The sequence below is a fragment of the Mustela lutreola genome, chromosome 8, assembly GCF_030435805.1.
Source record: "Mustela lutreola isolate mMusLut2 chromosome 8, mMusLut2.pri, whole genome shotgun sequence".
Lineage (NCBI taxonomy): Eukaryota > Metazoa > Chordata > Mammalia > Carnivora > Mustelidae > Mustela > Mustela lutreola.
In genome coordinates this window covers 16,888,873-16,907,698 of record NC_081297.1, presented here as the reverse complement: position 1 = coordinate 16,907,698, position 18,826 = coordinate 16,888,873, and the positions used below count along the sequence as shown (strand labels likewise).

General features: G+C 39.5%; 1 protein-coding gene and 1 non-coding gene across 2 annotated transcripts in view; both read right to left on the bottom strand.

The window, feature by feature from the left end:
- Positions 1-18,826, bottom strand: part of ARHGAP21 (Rho GTPase activating protein 21) — a 137,430-nt gene that overhangs the window by 101,184 nt on the left and 17,420 nt on the right.
- Positions 15,971-16,072, bottom strand: LOC131840015 (U6 spliceosomal RNA). The gene has a single exon (XR_009357135.1). It is a non-coding gene; the product is annotated as a U6 spliceosomal RNA (small nuclear RNA).

Genomic DNA, 18,826 nt, shown 5'->3' with positions numbered 1-18,826 from the left:
GCTAATATTTTTAGTGCTTTTTCTCCTTGTCATTAGGTCCAACTATCATCAAAAGGCCAAAACAGATCAATCTGCCATTCCATTCAGCCACACACCAGTTAGTCTGTCCTTTCCAAATCTGTCTTTTCCTTCAGAGACTTCTATTTCGTCTTTCTTATTCATTTAAACCTGAGTTGACCCATCAACCAGAGCTCCCAGGCGGAAGAGTATCTTGGCCAAACATGGGCATGACAGAGTCTGCTGCTGGGCCCTCGAGTTACTGCTCCAGAGGCAGCTGGTCCATGTTAACCATCGATATGAACCACGTAGTTAAACTAAGTTAACATAGCTAAGTTAACTAAGTTAACTACATAGTTAAACTAAGTCAACATAGTTAAAGTAAGTTTAACTTAACCACATTCCAACTTAACCACTTTTCAGCTCAGAAGCGATTACGCCTATTGTTAAATGACAATGATGCTACTTTTTAGAACTTTATTTCAACATTAAGCTGTGCTCACATAGTCTGTTTAGAATGACGTTGCTTACATCACACGGTCACCAACTCCAAGTATATCCACATCCGTACATGCATATTAGCAACGCTGAAGTTTCAATATCAGAACAAAGGAAGAGTCAAATGACTCATCAATGACCCACATGACAAAAGGAACCTAAAACTCACAACCACCAATAGTTATTGCAAAACCTAGTTGTCCCTCCTTCGGTTTTCTCACCTGTCTTACCCTGCTCTCTTTGGCCTTTTAATCTCCCCCTCCGTACTGTGGATGGATCATTCCAGACATTCCTTTCCCTTTCCTCCCCTCTCCCTGCTCCTCTAAGTCCTTTCTCAGTCCGCTTCTGCTCACCACTCCCCATCAACCGAAAATCTATACGTACTTTTGGTCATGTACTCTACCTTCTTCATACAGCTTTAGGGTACCAGTTTGGTTTTTTTTTTTAATGATTTTATTTATTTATTTAACAGGGAGAGAGACAGAGATCACAAGTAGGCAGAGAGGCAGGCAGAGAGGGAGGAGGAAGCAGGCTCCCTGCAGAGCAGAGAACCTCTAGGGGCTGGATCCAGGGACCCTGGGATCATGACCTGAGCTGAAGGCAGAGGTTTAACCCACTGAGCCACCCAGGTGCCGCACAGGGTACCAGTTTTAAAAGCTGATGCACCGAACACTACATGACAGCCTTCAGGGCAGAGGCAGTGGAGCACGGGCTCGAAGAGTCAGGGCACCAGTCACTCCGGGGATTGCATCCGCTCTGGAGTGTGGCCTTGGGCAAGTGACTTAACCCCAGGGCTCATGGGCTTCCCGCAAAGTGGGAGTGTGAAAATCGGATCATCTGGACAGGGCTGGTATGAGATTTAAAGGGGGTTAACTGCATAAGGGGTCTGACACACGGTAAGTACCTACTAAACGTTAGCTATTTTTATCTCTCACAAAACACCGAGCTAAAGCTCCTTCTGACATCGTTCAGCATTTTAGAGGCTCGGCGTTATGGAGCTAGGAGTAGGGCATCGAGCTGTTTTTTCCCCCGCCTGTGCCCTAGCCCAGTAATTCTGAGAACCTCAGTCCTGAAGTTTTAGGTCAAGGGTTCTCCAGTCGTGCTGAGGGGATGCAGCCGTGGTCTACTTGGATTTGTCCTCATGATTACTAAGGGGACTCGTTCCTTCAACTCCCAGCCTGCCTGAGCTCACCTGCAAACTCTCCCTGCGCAGTCAGCCCTCTGGGCACGGTGCCGAGGTTAGCTGTACCCCGACACAGGTAAGTGTTGCTGCTAGGTCCCTATTCACCCGGCCCGCCGACAAGCTTCTCCTGTGTTACTTCCCACTGACAGCACCGACACACCTCTAGTACAAGGCCATCTGTACGGAAGGGAGCAGCGATCATAACGAGGACAGAGATGACTCAGACGCATGCCGCAAAGCTGCAGAGAGGGCAGTCTTGGAGGTCAAGCCAAAAAAAAAAAAAGTTAATTTACACTCTTCTGCCTAGCAAAGCTGAAATCCTGAGGGTCCGTCACCAGGAGTCCTCATTTTCAGGCTCCCAGGTTAAAAAAAAAAAGAAGAAGGAGGAAGAATTAACCATTTAGAATTTTTGTAAGTACAATTATCAAAATAATCTAGTAGTAAGTGATAACACCATAATACTTTACAGTTCCCTTAATTTTGAAAGGAAGAAAAAACGTAAAGTAATATTTAAAGAAAAATAGTTAAACATCTCTAAAAAAAAAAAAAAAAAAACAAAACCACCACATTTAACTCTTGCCATCATTTAAGGCAGAGCTTTAATGTATAGGAGAATCACCAGGGGAACTTGGTAAAAGGCAAATTCTGATTTTATAGGTCTGGGGTGGGACCTGAAAATCTGCATTTCCTGCAAACTTCGTGGCCATATAGATACAACAGATAACTACTGGTCTGTGGGTCACACTTAAGAGTAGCAAGAATATAAGGTACTGTAAGTGTCAAAAGACCTATTCCCAATTTCCTAGCTTATCAATTCAAAGCCTCCTCCAACTGGTGTTAGAAGCAGCCGCGTGTTCTAACAGCTAGAAGGAACAAAGTGAGCCCCTACCAACTGCTTCTTAACAATAAAGGAGCAAAGAGAGGAGCTGGAGATGAGGAAGGAACTTCAAGGGGGAGCAATTAAAAAAAAAAAAAAGTTCTCTGCAGCCTCTCTTCCCAGCTTCCATTTGGTTTCCCCAAAGAAAAAATGAAAAATGTACACCTGGGCCCCCAGTATGGTTATCTCCTGGTTTCCAACTCAGAGAATTTAATCCAAGATTCCTCTGGCTCTTCTTCCCTGAAATCAACTGACACAGAATGGTTACTTCTAATAAATACTTGAAGATTCCAATCATTTTTACAATCTTCTTTCAAAGGAAAAACATGTATCTTCTTTAACAGTATGGTTATTTTTCCCTTTGTAACATTTTACAATGAATTTGAACAGAAGACTTCATTAAGAAGGGGACCTGTGAGTAAAAACCTCAAGGAAAGGAAAAGGCGGGCCATGCAGCAGTCTGGGAGTGAAGCATTTCAGGAAGAGGGAACAGTAAGAGCCAGGAGTTCAGTGTGGTTAGAGAAGACAGGGTGGGGAATTGTCCATGGAAACGAGGTCGTGGAGATGATGGAGGGGAGCAGATCACACAGGGCCCTTGGCTTTTATATTAACTGACTTGGGCTATCTTGTAGGGGGGGGGTGGCGCTGTGAGTGGAGTAACACGTTCCAGTGTTTAGCAGGATTAGACTGGCTGCTGAGCTAATAACAGGCTGTAGGCTCTACACAAATATATACAAAGAATGATAATGCCAGGGTCTTCCATGCTTAGCGCTTCCCAGCATTCCCTTAGAGTTCCCTAGATATGCGGCCATGCAATAGCATGGTCACCGGGTTTCAGGAAAAACCAAGAACTGGGTTATTGGATATGTCGTACACGTGTAGCCTTAATGCCCAGCTTCTTGTATGACTCAGCTCTACTATCACCCAATATTCAGCCCCTAGTTCTAAATATTGATTAGAACATTTGAAATTTCATACACCAAGAAAGAAACATAGGGTTCACCCTTCCAAATGGTGTTGTGCGAATTGATGGTATGATAATCTACAAAAATTTAAAATTTGCTCATTTCTCCAAAGTCTAAGAATACTCCAAGATTTTCTTAATATGGAAATGTATTTCATAAAAGTTATCCTTTAAAAGTATTATCACTTACAAACAAATACATATATAAAAGTGTTATTACTCTGACCCAGTAAATTCACTTCTGAAACGGTATCCTATGCAAGTAACCCTAAGCAGGAAAACAGTTTTAATCACAAGGTATTCACCATATTTTATTTATAATCGCAAAAAACTGGAAGCAATGTAAATGTTCAGCAACAGTTAAATAACTAAATATATTGATAGTATAATATATAAAATACTAAATACTTTATAATGATAATGTGCTATACATAGATAATAAACATTAAAGATATTATAATGATTATAGTAAAGATATATATATATTCTCTAGTTAGAATATTGTGCAGCCATTAAAAATGATGTCACAAGATGTGCATACTATGATTACAACTTGTTAAATACACACACAGAAGAAGACAGCATTATGCGGCAGGAAAAAAACTGCAGTTAACATATCAAAATATTAATCGATTTATATTTTCCAATTTTTATAAGTGACTGTGCATTTTGCTTAAATTTTAAAAATTAAATTAATGGGACTTCTTCACTCCCATCTTTTTATTTCCAATATGGATCTCATATGATATCACCCCTATACATATGCATCAGCCTAGAATATATTAATAAGAACAGTAAACGTTATCAAGCACCATGGTGCCAGGCACTGTGTTAAATGTGGGATCCAGGTTACCGGATTTAATCCTCACAGCAGTCCACGAAGATGCTACTCAAGAGATGAGAGAGAAGAGGTAAGTGAGTAACTGGAGCCATCAGAGAGCCAAGGACAGCCACCCGGCCCTGAATCCAGCTCTTGGGCGAGGAAGTCTATAACCTTCTGCACAGCACTATACTGCCTCCCCAGAGCAGTGTAGAAGTAGTTAATAAATAATAGACCCTCCATCAGAATTCCTGAGCAGTATGCCCCAGAACGGCCAACTGAGAACCGTGCCAACCGTGGCGCCCTCCTTGGGTCTGCCTCCTCTGCTCCTCATCCCGCCTTGTCCTTTTCTCCTTCCTTATTTCTCTCCCACAATTCCCTACCTCTCTCATAAACCTTCCAGCAGCATCCTTGGCACTGCTTAGCTTCAACAGTACAATTCAAATAAAATCAACTTCTGCCCTAAAGTTTTCTAGAAACCAGAAGTTATACACCTGGAAGCCTCATGCCACATTTGGCCACAGATGTATTTTGCTTAGCTCTCGGTATTTTGAAAAACTTAAATGAGTCACCAACACTTAAAAATTAGGATGAATTCACATAAGAAGGCTAATTTTAAGTTCTTCTTGATAACTAAATGATTTGAGAACAGGAGGTCCAACAGGGCATCGATCTTCAGATGCTGATTCTCCAGTGTGCCGCAGTCTCCACCAGCCCCTGTTGTCTTATACCTGATTCTTTTCAACTCTCTTCACTTTTATGGAACCTGCCACGTCACCCCCAAAGCACCAAGTTTGTGTCTTCCACAAATATTTTAAGTGGTGGCATAAAGGCCCCTGGAGACATGATCACATGCCATTTTTACTTTCTGCTAAATTCTGCAAACTCTTCTTCTGAATGATGCCAACAACTAAGTGGCCTATTGTTGAATGCAAACCACAGGGAAAGCAGCAACAGTAATCCTGCAAAATCCCAAGCCAACACAGCTCCAAGAACACTTTCTACTGCAAGCTCACTAGATCAACTCAGCCTTAGAGTTCGTCAACTCAAATATTCCCTTGGGATTAGCCAGAACAAAGTCTTGACAAGGTCCTAGACCTCAAACGAGAAAATTTTCTAGTAAGTTTAGTAATAACTGTGAACCAGTTACTAAGTACTCATTTTTTTCTTTTTAAGTTTCAGCTTTGGTAGGTTCCTGATACTATGAATTTTACATGCAAAGATAATTGCAGTATCTATCTTCTTTTACTCTCTAAGTAGCCATTCAAAATCCATATTTTTACGGTAATGTAAATCCATTAGGAGAGAACTAGAAAGTGCACTGATGAATCAATCTTACGCTGGAAGAAATACAGACTAAATGACCTTCTCCATCTCTAATTTCTGATATGTAGTCTATTGTATACAACCTGAACTATGAAAATATCCTCTCACCATTCCAGAAGGGACATAATACGACATAAAGTAAAGCACTAGAGACCCAAACGTCGCACTTGGAACTAAATCCATGTCTCATAAACTTCTGTTCATGCCGTGGGTCTGGGAAAACTGAGAAATGGTGCTGCGTGTTCTTTGGTTGGGGGGCGGGGGCAATGTTGCATTTCATCTATCGTTCACTCTTTCAATATTTTAGTTTTTCTTTTAAATTTCAAACAATACTAAAGAACATTTTTAAATGAGGAAAACGAATATCCACAAAGTGATTAATAACCTACAAGGTAATTAATTCATAGTTTTTAAAGATTCAATGATAACTCAAACAAAGCTACCACTGGGTATCTATTTTGTTGGAGAAGCTATTATGCTGAATACATACGATGTGATTTATGACTTACAAAAGCAGTCTGCCCCGATAATAACCATGTTCACTGAAGGCTGAAGGGAGAAATAAGAATTTTTGCTTCTTAGGAAGGAAAAGTCAAAAGCATCTGACAACTATCATAAAAGATATACCCAGCAAAGTTTCTCTATTGCAAAAGAACTATTTCCTAAAAGCCTGTCCAGGAACAGAATAAGTTCAAGAAAGAACTTCCGTTTAATCCCATAGTGAAAGAAATCAAGAACCATATTTCATTCAAATTGAAAAGCTGGCCAAAAAGCAGCTCCTTCCAAAATCCTGCCTGCCTTCCTATAAACACAATATGAAACGTCTCTAAAAATACAGAACATTTACTCTGTCTTACAATTTTATTGCTCTAATTATTCCTAGTTTTATTTTTTAAGTAATTCATTCTAACTTCCCCTCCCCCACCACCACTTAAAGCTCTACCAACAAAAGTCTCATCTGTGCAACTGAAGAGTTAATTTAATTCTTTTAGAGACATTCAGATGATCAGAGTCGAGATACGCCATGTTAAGTAAGTATTTCAACAAAAAGGAACAGTCTAAAAGATTACCTTTTCAGTTATAGGAAGACACTGATTTTTATACCCGGCATTTTCACTGATTTCTTTCTTTTTTTGGTTATACATTATTGCAGTTTTTAATTAAAAATTTACCCAAAATACACATATGTTTATATATATATTTATCAAACAAACCTGACCGCTCCAAGCACAGTACAGATTGCACAATAAGCTCCAATTGTGGTTGATCATACAGTCGAAAATCCTGAACTGGGCCATGGCTGCCTAGAGCACACTCTGCATGTCTTCTCTGACTCAGCTCCTGTCAGCACCGTAGCGCGGTTACCAGAGCTCTGCAGTGATGGGAGCCGCAAATCCGAGCTTCCCCTCCCTTTCCTGTCTAAGCAGCAATAACTCACTGGCAAAACTACATCATCCTCCTAAATGCTGGTACATTTAAATTATGTGATCACGATGGGAAGACTTTCCACAAAAGCCTTATTCTATATTTACTATCATCTGAGTTTTAAAAAGATGATGGCGCTCTCCTCCTTTCTGGAAACCAGAAGCTGGCATATATGGTCCACGAAGACAAAACTTGGGAAGGTGGAACAATAAATCAGTGTTGGCCGCATCCCACGAAAAACCAGATCCCCACGCAAAGCCGGGGCAGCAACCATGCCCCTCAGACTGCGTTCAATCCGAAGGGTAGCTCTGAATCCTTTCTTCGTCTCTCAGTGCATCTCAAGGCTAACAACTTCATAAAGTCCCTCGTCTTGAGTATCTTCTACCACTCTCTTGCAACTCATTCATTTGTAAAATGGAGAGAACACCTGTCCTCATGGGGGTTTTAGTATGAAATAAAATGACATCTGTAACATGCTTAAAACAGTGTCTAGGGACGCCTGGGTGGCTCAGTGCGTTAAAGCCTCTGCCTTCGGCTTGGGTCGTGATCCCAGGGTCCTGAGATCAAGCCCCACATCAGGCTCTCTGCTCAGTGGGGAGTCTGCCTCCCCCTCTCTCTCTGCCTGCCTCTCTGCCTACTTGTGATCTCTGTCTGCCAAATAAATAAACAAAATCTTTAAAAAAAAACAAAAAGCAAAAAACAGTGTCTAACAGGGGCGCCTGGGGGCTCAGTAGGTTAAGCATCTGCCTTTGGCTCAGGTCATGATCTTAGGGTCCTGGGATTAAGCCCTGCATGGGACTCCCTGCTCAGTGGGGAGTCCGCTTGGCCCTCTGCCCTTCTCCCCCACTCGTGTTCTCTCACTCTCAGATAAATAAATAAAATCTTTTAAAAAAGAAAAAAAAAAAAAAAAACAGTGTCTAATGAACACCTGGTAAGTAACATTATTAATATTCTTAAGATGGGCTTCCCTTCCTGTCCGTATCAGAATTCTACCTCTCGTTTCTTATGCGGTCCCAAGATACCTCCAGACCCATGATTTTATAATTATGAATTATTTCCAAACCTTTCTTTGGCCCCAGCCTTTCTTCCAAACTCCAAATCGGCACGTCTAAACTCTTGGTAAGATCCCTTACACCCCACTGAACTCACCTTCCCCCTGAGGACCCGCTCCAGCTCAGCAGCCCCTCCTCTGCAGAGCGGCAGCACAACTCAGCCCCTTAGTCACCAAAACAGAAACCAGTCAGCTTAGACTCCCTCCTCCTTAGCACTCACATCGGTCACCAAATCCTGTCTTCTCAATGAAAATGTGGAGTGAGCCTGTGGCTTTGCCAGTCCCAATGTCACTGTCTAAATTCAGAGCTTCATCAACTGTCTCCTGGACTACTGGACTACCCCGAGGGCCTCTAGCTGGTCTCCCAAACACCCTGCTTCACTCCTGTCTGGAATCTCATCTCCAGAGGACTACCAAAAGAATCTCTGAAACTACAGACTAATCCTGCGGCTACCCCGCCTAAATACCTTCCTTGCCCGGTCTGCCTGCAGCCATGTTGCCCAAATAATGTTCCGACTTGTTCTATACGATACAGAATATGAAAGAGTTGAGTGAAAAAGAAGTTTTTCAATGTGAAATAAGTTTGGGAAAAGCCAGGCTAAATAAAAAACAAATCTGCAGGACTGCGCAGAGTCTAAGCATGACAATGAGATTCAAAGGCTCCTGGAACGCTTGTTTTTAACTAGTTCTTTGAAACCTTTAGCTTGTTCTTCTTCCTCTAGCTTTCCCTTAATTGCTGGTAGTCCCTAAGGTTCTGACTTTGGCCCTCTCCTCTCATCGCTCCCAATGAGCTCATCTATTTCCCGAACTATAATTACAGTAGACATTGGCTTAGCTGACCTCTGCCTCAGTGACCTGCCAGACAAACCAAAATTCTCAATTCTCAATTCTCAATTCCTGTTGCAGGAAAACTGGCTAAGCCCATGGCAAGCTCTACTCTTCTATGTTTGGGAAGACAGTCCCTAGTCACTTATTTCTGCTCCCACCAAGACCCACACTTGACACACCAGCTTATTTTTGCAAATGTCTTTTATGTCAGTTTTATTTGTGTTACTGCTATTATGTAGCTTAGATGATATACAGACCGATGACATAGGAGGAAAAATGAGAGATGGTATGCCTGTGGAAACCTGAATGCCTTGAAAAGATTCAATACAGGCTGTTGCTCATGCCTATATTTTTTCCTTCCTTGGTCTGGTAAGTTTTTCTCCAGTAAGATACTGGAAATTCTCCCTAGCTGCCTCCACTCGGCATAACCGGATAGCAAGGTTGCTCCCTCTGCCAGAAGATTCTTCTTTTTACCTAGTTAACTCCTACTTGACTTAGCTCAACACAATCTTCCCAGGAAGACTTGCCCTAAGCCCTACACTAGGTGAAGTCTGGCTGCTCTGTTCATAGCTCCCTGCTCTTCTCCTACAACAATATTCATTGCATGAATTGCACTAAAATTATGTGTTCAATTCTTTGACCTTCTCATTATTCATGTATATCCATGAAGGCGGAGACCAGACCACTTCTGTACTTTCTCACTGGTATATCTTCATTTCTGGCACTTTGCAGGTACGTAGTAAGTATTTTGTGAGTGAGTCAGTAAGTGTGGAAGGACAACTCTAAGCATATTAGGAATCTCTGGAACTAGAAATACCACATGGGAATCATTTTAAGATAGATTAACTTTTATCCTGGGAAGCAAAGGGTCATCATTATTATCAATTGTGAGCGAAAACGCAATTTGCATCCTTCCTCAATGATCCTATTAAGCTGTTGAAGCAGGCAGGATTCTAGCAAAATCCCCCAAAACCTACACTGACACCATCTACTCTATGCCCATCTTGAGATTCTGAAAAATTCTGGGAGAGGGAAAGGAAAGGTTTCAGGCATCTGGTGTTCAAAAGCTCCCAGGTGAGTGATAGACCTTACTAGTTAAGAACCACTGCCCAGATGCATATAAATAAATAAATAAATAAGACCCAGAGGCTCAAGGCCCAACTATAATCAACCTTTTATTAAATCATTCCTGTAATCAAGCTTTTCATACATCATTCCTAAACACAGTGTATAACAATAATATTGTAGCAGTCCTAATTTCCTGTTGTTTTTTTTTTTTTAAAGAATGACTGCTTTTCTTCCTTTTTTTAAAAATTTTTTTTTTTTAAAGATTTTACTTTATTTATTGGACAGAGATCACAAGTAGGTGGAGAGGCAGGCGGGTGGGGGGGGAGCAGGTTCTCCACTGAGCAAAGAGCCCGATGTGGGGCTCGATCCCAGGATCCTGGGATCATGACCTGAGCCGAAGGCAGAGGCTTTAACGCACTGAGCCACATAGGCACCCCAAATTTCCTGGTTTTGATAACCGTCCTATGGTTACTTAAGATGTATGTTAAAGAAATTTGGGTGAAGAACATAAGGCAGCTCTATTTTATATTGCAACTTTTCTGTGTCTAAAGTTATTTCAAAATCCAAAAGTTCATATAAAAGGACCATAAACAACAGCAACCCAGGGGCAAGAAACATCCCTAACATCCACAAGTGATCTCGAACTAACCATTCCCCGCTACAAGAGAAATGGCGGAGTCTAGGTCCTGGGTGGGAAATGTACACAAAAAAGATGAACTAGAACAACCCATTCGACAGTAAGGACAAAAGACAATCAGGTTCATGTTTAAAGGACTCAGTTGGAAACCTGAAGAGGCTACCACTGGTCAAAAATGGGACAACTGGAGCTGCTCTAAGATGCGAAACCTCTGGCGCATGTTTGCATGTACCAGCTATGATACCAGAGGGATAGGCAGATAGGTACATAAATACGTATATACACACACAGGCCGCCTCTGAAAGGAGGTGGAACTCCTTTCCCAACATAGAGTTTACACTCCTAAAAAACTAGTTAATACCCATTTATAATCCCATATTGACACTTCTGAAATTCAAACATTCCTGAAAATCAAAACTTTTTTTGGTAACTCATTCATGGGCAAAACCTGTCCTGCTCTGAGCTGATACAAAGCTCTAAGCTTTTCTTTATTCCCCAGAGGATAAATATTAATACATTTTCAGCAGAAATTACTGAGAGTTAGGTGATGTCCCAGAACCGGCATTACCTTACATCTCTAAAATCTGAAGACTTGTGAATTCTGAAAAAACCAAGAATTTTGGATAATAGATTACAGATCTGCATAAACAGCACCGGAAATACGGATAACGAGACAACAGGAATCCAAGAGGGAAAAAGAACAGGGAAGACCACAGAACGCAAGACCATCGACCCTGCAGTGGGAACATCTTTTTCACATCGGGTCACTAAGGTCAGAGAAAGCTTTATAAGCAGGTAAACCTGAGCCAAATTTTGAAGGAAGTGTGGGATTTACATGAATGACAAGACATGAGAAAGGCATTTCAGGCAAAATGGACATGAACAGACATGAAAACACTTCCGTCACAAATATTTAAGGGACAATGGATCTGCCATCTGCTTTGAGTCAATTTTCCAGGTTGGACAGTAAGACATTATGTGGAAGAAGTGTATGTACTCTAAATCCTGCCACAGTCATTCAGCTTTAAGTGAACTTTTTCTTCAGGAAAACATTTCTTTTTACTATATGATAGAGAGTGGCTGTCAGGATTAAATGAGGTACACAGAAATTTTAGAATACTTAATAAGGGTTCAGTGTTCTCTCTTAAGACCCTAAAAAGTTATCTAAAATTGGTTTCTCTCACTCTATGTTTCCAGGAAACAGACATTACAGCCTAGCATTTACCAAAAGTATATTAAGATTAAATAACAGGCTAGTCAAAGTCAACAGTATAAATACCTAAAGTGCAACAGGAATAAAGAATATTAAAAGACTGTGACACTCAAAACTGGAGACTAATAAATATTGCATGCTAAAAATCAAAGCGTTACAAGTTAATTTTTCTCTGATTTACATATTTTTAGGCAAAAGCAAGTATAAACTATATGGCTCTTTAACAATCATAGCACCCTCTGCATAAACTTAATTAATTACTGTTTTATTTCCAGCTATTAGGAATCTATTCTGATGGTCTATATTTTTGCTTTAAAACCAAAAAATCCAATTAGCCTCTTTTCCTACTAGAGGTTTGAGACCCTCTGGCAAACAAAGTCTTCTAGAAATATTCACGTGAATCTCATAGAAACAAATTCACTTTCTCCTGACCTTGCCTGTTAGTATTATCTGGAGAAAAGCAAAACCACCACCATAAAAATCATGCGATGGGAAAAAGTCTCTTCAACAAATGGTGCTGGGAAAACTGGACAGCTACCCACGAAAGAGTGAAACTGAACCACTTTCTTATACCACACACAGAAATAAACTCAAAATTAATTAAAGACCTAAATGTGAGACCTGAAACCATAAAAATCCTAAGGGAGCACAGGTAGTAATTTCTCTGACATTGGCCATAACAAAGTTTTTCTAGAAAAGTCTCAAGAGAAATAAAAGCAAAACTATGGATACCTGGGTGGCTCAGTCGGTTAAGCGTCTGACTCTTGGTTTCAGCTCACTTGTGGTCATGGAATCAAGCTCATTGGCAAGGACCACCACGCTCAGTGCAATCTGCTTTGGATTCTCTCTCCCTCTGCTCTTCCCCCCATCTGTGCTCACTCTGTCTCTCTCTTAAATTAATTGATTAATTTTTAAAAATGATGGGGATTAAAGAGTACACTTTTCATGATGAGCACTGAGTAATGTTAAAAAAAAAAAAGAAAACAATGACAAAACAACAGTAACAAAGTTAAAGACTCACACTCCCCACTTTCAAAACTTACTACAAAACTACAGTAATCAAAACAGTGTGTTACTGCCACACTGTGGTATAGTACAGACCTGTGGACCAACGGAATAGATGAGGGAGCCCAGAAATAAATTCTCACCTATGTGGTCAATTGATTTTCAAATGCCAGGACCAATCAATGGGGAAAGGATAGTTTTTCAAACAAATGGTGCTGAGAACACCAGATACCCACAAGAATGAAATCAGACCTTACCATACACTATATAGAAGAGCTGGCCCAAAATGAATCAAAGATCTACTTTAAGATCTTTTAAGAACTTAGACTAAGACTAAGAACTAAGAGCTATAAAAACTAGAACTTAAGAACTAAGACTATAAAACTCTTCATTACACTGTGGAAAAATCTTCATAACCTTGGAATTGGCAACCATTTCTTACTTCTGATGTTAAAAGCACAGGCAGCAAAAGAGAAAGAAAAACTGGGTTTCATAAAAATTAAAAGTTTTATGCAGTAGAGGACACTATCAAGAAAGTGCAAAGAAGGGACGCCTGGGTGGCTCAGTGTGTTAAGCCGCTGCCTTCGGCTCAGGTCATGATCTCAGGGTCCAGGGATCGAGGCCCGCATCGGGCTCTCTGCTCAGCAGGGAGCCTGCTTCCCCCTCTCTCTCTGCCTGCCTCTCTACTTGCTTGTGATCTCTGTCAAACAAATAAACAAAATCTTTAAAAAAAAGAAAGTGCAAAGAAAACATGCAAAAGGGGAGAAAATACTTGTAAATCATGTATCTGATAAAGGGCTGATATCCAGAATATATAAAAACCGCCTATAAGTTAACGAGAACAACAAAATACCCAATTTAAAGATGCGCAAAGGCCTAGAATAAACATTTTGTAAACAAGAGAAATGGCCAACAAGCACATGAAAAAATGTTCATCATCAGTCATTATGGAAATGCAAACCAAAAACCACAACAAGGTAATACTTCACTCATACACCAGCTGGCTATAATTTTTAAAGTGATTTTTAAATGGAAAATAAGAAATACTGGTGAAGATGTAGAGAAACTGAAGTGCTCATACACTGCTAGTAGACATAGAAAAGAGTAAGCCTCTGTGGAAAACAGTTGGGCAGGTCCCCAAAATATTAAATATAGAATTACCATATGACCCAGCAATAATTGAAAGGATTAAAAAATGGGAACTCAAACAGAAACTTAGATAGTATATTTATAGCAGCATTATTCACTTTAGTCAAGGCAAAAACAACCCAAGTATACATCAACAGATGAGTGGATAAGAAACTATAGTATGTACATACAAAAGAACATTACTCAGCCATAAAAAGGAATGGAGTTCGGATACATTCTATAACAGGTGAACCTCGAAAACTTCAAGCTAAGTGAAACAGGCCAAACACAACAGGGCACTTATTGTAATGATTCCACTTATACCAGTTATCCAGTGAAGGTAAATGCATATTAAAAGTAGAATAAGGGGTGCTTGGGTGGCCCAGTCGTTAAGCGTCTGCCTTCAGCTCAGGTCATGATCCCAGGGCTCTGGGATGGAGCCCCGCATCGGGCTCCCTGCTCAGCTCAGCAGGAGGCCTGCTTTTCCCTCTCCCACTCCCCCTTCTTGCTTTCCCTCTCTTGCTGTGTGTTTCTCTCTCCAATAAATAAATAAAATCTAAAAAAAAAAAAAAAAAAAGTATAGAGACTACTAGAGGTTAGGGGGATGGGGAGTTATAACTCATTGAGTAAAATGTTTCTGTTTAGAATGATGAAAATGTTCTGGAAACAGACAGTGATAATCATTACACAACACTGTGAATGTACTTAATACACTTAATTGTACATTAAAAATGGTTAAAATGGTTTTATTTTATGTGTATTTTACCACAATAAAAAAAAGTTAATCAAGAATTTCTGAACCAATAAAAAATATAATTACTTGTCATAACCAAGGGAAATGTTACAACATGGGCTTTTACCTACATAAAAATCTAATATTATAGTAATTAAGTATAGTACCTTCATAAGCAAATGAATCAACTACTTTTTTTTTTTTTAAACAAACTGTATTCAGAGAAGTTTACTCATTAGGTAGGCTTCCAAAAGAAATCAAAGGTTTAGATAAAATTAAATTGCCTAATATTTGTATTTCAGTCTCATTAAACCCAAGACGTATCAACGTTTTGTAACTTAAAATCTCTAGGACATGTAATTTTTCAATTATTTTTCATATTCAATTATTTGTAAGTTTTCAGTGTTACCTTCAATGAAGGAAAACAAATTAAAAATGTTCTCTATTGAAAAACAAAACTTAAGAATTTTGCCAAACTATTTAGGAGGGTAAGAGAAGTCCAATGATACGATCCAACATGATATGATATTAGAGCTTTAAGAAGTCAACTTTCTGAAAGGTACAGCAACTCTCTCCCTGACTGTTCTCAAAAAGAGCTTTGAAATTAGATCTTAGAAATCACAGAAGCTAAAAGTATTTTGAATTCCTTCTTTCTAAAAAATAGAGTGAGAGGAGGCACATGGGTGGCTCAGTTGGTTAAGTGTCTGCCTTTGGCTCAGGTCATGATCTCTGGATACTGGGATCAAGCCCGGAGGGGACTCCCCGCTCAGCCGGAGTCAGCTTCCCCCCTCCCTCTGCCCCTGCCCCCTGCTCGTGTGCTCTCTCTCTCAAGTAAATAAATAAAATCTTTAAATATATATATATATATATATATATATATATATATATATATATAGTTGAAGGATTTGAGAGTCAGAGAAGACAGAACTAATATTCCAGTAGTGAGCAAGGTGTTAAATGTCTTAGCCATTATTTTTAGTTTTGTCTATTTTTTTTTTAAGATTTTATTTATTTATTTGACAGACAGAGATCACAAGTAGGCAGAGAAAGAGAGGGGGAAGGAAGCAAGCTCCCCACTGAGCAGGGAGCCCAATGCAGGGCTTGATCCCAGGACCCTGAGATCATGACCCGAGCCAAAGGCAGAGGCTTAAAAGGCGCCCCTTTCGTTTTGTCTATTAACTTCTCATTGTATTTTTTCCCCTTGTTTTGCACTTTAAAGAAATATGGATCACTTCACAAATATCTGTCATCTTTGAGCAGGGGCCATGCTAATCTTCTCTGTGTTGTTCCAATTTAGTACATGGGCTACTCAAGTCAGCAGTGGTTTGTATCTGTAATTGTTATTTTCCATATCTTTTAATTGAAGCATAAATACACACAGTATTTAACACTTATAAATCATAGCTCTTAAGTATACAGTTCAGGATATGTTACACATGCCTGTATCTAAGTAATTCACCCCAACCTCAAAAGACAGATAATTTCCATTACCCCTAGGAAGTTTCTTGTGTGTCCTCCTAGTCATTCTGGAAGTCTCCTCCCTTACCTGCAAGGGGCAATATTCATCCATCTTGCTACTTATTATACTGATACTGATATTCACCCATATAGCTACATGTACACATAGTCTTCTGCTTCATATTGTCAAAAAGTATTCCACAGTAGGAATATATAAAAATCTGTTTTCGGGGCGCCTGGGTGGCTCAGTGGGTTAAGCCGCTGCCTTCGGCTCAGGTCATGATCTCAGGGTCATGGGGTTGAGTCCCACATCTGGCTCTCTGCTCAGCAGGGAGCCTGCTTCCCTTCCTCTCTCTCTGCCTGCCTCTTGCCTGCTTGTGATCTCTCTCTGTCAAAGAAATAAATAAAATCTTAAAAAAAAAAAAAAAAACTTAAAAAAAAAAATCTGTTTTCCTATTAATAGACACTGAGTTGTTTCTGGTTTGGAGCCATCATGAATAAGGCTGTTATGAACATTCCTGAGCAAGTCTTTTGTGTGAACATGTGTTTTACTTCCCTTAGGGGTAATTACGTAGGAATGAAAATGCTAGATCATAAAGTAGGTATATGGTGAACTTTTTAAGAAAATGCCAAAAGGTTTTTAAAAATACTGTCCCATTTTACACTCCCATCAGGAATGTATCGAAGGTCCAGTTGCTGCTCCACACCCTTACCAAAATGCGGTGTCGCCAAACTGGTTCTTTCAAATAAATTTTAATGAAGTTTCATGTATACACAAGAAAGTCCACTCCTTTGAAATGTACAGTTCAGTGAATTCTGGCCACTGTACACATCCACAGAACCACAGCCACGATACCATCAAGAACACTTTCATCTCCCCAACTACCTTAATGCTTCTTTCAACCAAAGCCCTCCAAACTCCAGGCAACCACTGGTCTGCTCTCACTGTAGATGAGTTTACTCAGCTCCAAAATTTTTATGTAAAGCAGAACCACGTACTCTTCCAACTCTGGCTTCTTTTTTCTTAGCATTTTGAGATTCATTCGTGGTACTGAGTATATCAACAGTTTGTTCTTTTTAAACTTCTGAGTAGTATTCCATTACAAGGATATACCATAATGTGTGTTGATGGATTTGGGGTGGTTTCAAATTTGGGAATACTATGAATAGAGCTGTTATGAACATTCATGTACGTCTTTTTGTGGACATTGTTTTTAATTCCCTTGAGTAAATACCTAGGAGTGGGCCACATGATAAACGTGTGCTTCACTTCTGAAAACTGCCAAAATATTGTGCTAAGTATCTATGTCACTTTACATCCCTCTCAGCAATGTTTGAGTTCAGTTGCCCCACAGACCCTATTCTAGTGGGAGTACAGTGGCAGCTCATTGTAGCTTTAATTTGCATTTTTTCAATAGCTATTCAATAGCTATTGAACTTCTTTTTCATGCGCTGATACACAATTCATGCATCTTCTTTTATGTAGTTCAACTTTTGCCCATTTTAAAAGCTGTGTTGTCTGGAAGCAGGTCCTCAATCAGATACATCTTTTACAAATATTTCTCCCCATCTGTGGCTTTACTTTTCATTTTCTAAATGGTGTTTTTCAAAGAGCACGAGTTTTAATTTTGATGAAATCCAATTTATTGTTTTGTTTTTTCTGGTTAGTGCTTTTTGTGTCCTATCCAAGAACTCTTTGTTCACCCCCAAAGTCATATATATATATTGTTCCTGACTAGAAGTTTTACTGTCTTAGCTTTTACATTTATGTCAGTGATCTAATTGGGGTTAATTTTCTGTGTGATGTAAGGTAAAGATAAAGTTCACTTTTGTCCATATGAATATCTTCTTGCTTGCACACCATTCAAAAATCACTCCGCTGCATTCAGACGGTCATGTTTGCGTGGGTCTCCCAACTCGCCACTGCCTTCCACTATTATACAGATCTATCATTAAACCAATTCTATACCGTCTTGATTTTTGTAGTTTTGAGTAAGTATTTATAAAATAGTAATATAAAGAACATAAAACTAATCTTTTTTCAAAACTGTTTTAGTCACTCTGTGTCCTTTGTATTTCCAAATAAATTTTAGAATTAGCTTGTCTATTTCTAATAAAAAATTTGCTAAACTTTGCTGGAATTGAGTTGGATTTTTACAGCAATTTGTGGCTAAGTCACATCTTAATAATACTGAGTCTTCCAATCCAATAAACATAGTATATCTCTCCATTTCTTTACGTTGTCTTCAGGACATTAAAATAATAAGGCTATTGTTTTTATTTCATTTCTCAGTTGTTTAATATATATAAATACACTGACTTTTGAACAGTATCCTTGTATCCTTGTATCTTATGACCGTGAAAAATCCACTAGTTCTAGGAAGTATTTCTGGTAGATCCCTTACAATGTTCTATGTGCACAATCACATTGTCTGCAAATAAAGAGTTTTGCTTCTTCCTTCCCTTTTCCCTTCCTTCTTTTTATTTATTTTTCATGATTTATTGCACTAAGTAGAAACTCAATAATACTGTTGAACAGAGAGGTACTGAGAGCAGACATCCTACCCTGTTCCTGACCTTACTAGTAAAGTATTCAATATTCTTCACAGAACTCC